Raw genomic sequence first — 1,280 nt, forward strand, 5'->3', positions numbered from 1 at the left:
AAAATGATGGTATCAATGTGAGCACTAAGTTGAGCACCCAATTGAGTAATGGAGTCCACTTCATGCTTTCCTCCTCTAGTAGCCTTGCGAGGTCTACTATATTGTGAGTTATGGACCGCCATTTCCTCAATTTTGTTCCAAGTTTGATTGTCATCAACTTCGGTGAGCATTCCATTTGATCCCATGTTGAGAATGTTTCTTGAATCTTCATAAAGACCGTTCCAAAATTGTTGTACCAAGAACCACTCGCGAAGTCCATGATGAGGACATGAGCGACAAATTCCTTTGAATCGCTACCAAGCTTCATACAAAGATTCTTCATCTCTTTGCTTAAAGCCCGTAATTTGAGCTCTTAGCATGTTAGTCTTTTCCGGTGGATAGAACTTTTTGTAGAAAGCTAGAGCCAACTTCTTCCAAGAATCAATTCCGAGAGTAGCCTTATCAAGGCCTTTCAACCATTGTTTCGCGGTGCCAATTAGAGAAAAAGGAAATAAGATCCATCGAATTTGGTCTTGAGTTACACCGGTTTGAGAAATCGCATCACAATAGTCGCAAAAATTCTCCATATGAGAGTGAGGGTCTTCACTAGGCATCCCCCCAAATTGGCTTCTTTTGACTAATTGGATAAATGCGGATTTGGCAATAAAATTTCCTGTTAAGTGTTGTGGTGTGGGAGTACCATTGGGTAGGTTCTCCTCGGTTGGTACGGAATGTGATGAAAATTTAGGCATTGTGGGTTGATTTTGTGTTGGATTTTGTGTTGGGTTCTCCTCACCTTCTCTTGCAAAAGGGTTGATGAACTCAATAGTATTTGGTTGAATATCTACAACCTCACCAATACCTCTCAAAGTTCTCCTAGCAAGTCTTCTATTGTTTGTCAAAGTCCTTTCAATTTCGTGATCAAAGGGTAACAAGTTACCTTGTGATTTTCTAGACATGCAAAATATCAAACAACTCGAAAATAATTAGAACCAATCTTGAGGAGTTTTACTTCCCCAAGGCAAAGAAAGACACAACTAATAACAATACAAGAAAATGTAAATCAAGTTAACACCGTCCCCGGCAACGACGTCATTTTTGGTCGGACTCTCGAGGAGGTTTAGTTTTCGGTACTTGTCGTTAGGAGCACCTAGACCAAAACACAATTTATAACTTCACCAACAACTCTACAATTAGTAAAGAAGCAAGTAAAGGTCGGATCCCAAGGGACGGGAATTCAGATGAGATTTTCTATTGCAACTAGTGGTGTCTAAGGGTGTCACAATTTGGGTTTTGAAGTA

The 1,280-nt window shown here is 40.0% G+C and overlaps 1 non-coding gene across 1 annotated transcript; it reads left to right on the forward strand.

Annotated features, from left to right (window-relative positions):
- The first annotated feature begins 252 nt into the window (after positions 1–252).
- LOC141593697 (small nucleolar RNA R71) lies at positions 253–359 on the forward strand. Its single transcript, XR_012521767.1, has one exon. It is a non-coding gene; the product is annotated as a small nucleolar RNA R71 (small nucleolar RNA).
- The last annotated feature ends 921 nt before the right edge of the window (positions 360–1,280 follow it).

This window comes from Silene latifolia, chromosome 7, assembly GCF_048544455.1.
Source record: "Silene latifolia isolate original U9 population chromosome 7, ASM4854445v1, whole genome shotgun sequence".
NCBI classification, from domain to species: domain Eukaryota; kingdom Viridiplantae; phylum Streptophyta; class Magnoliopsida; order Caryophyllales; family Caryophyllaceae; genus Silene; species Silene latifolia.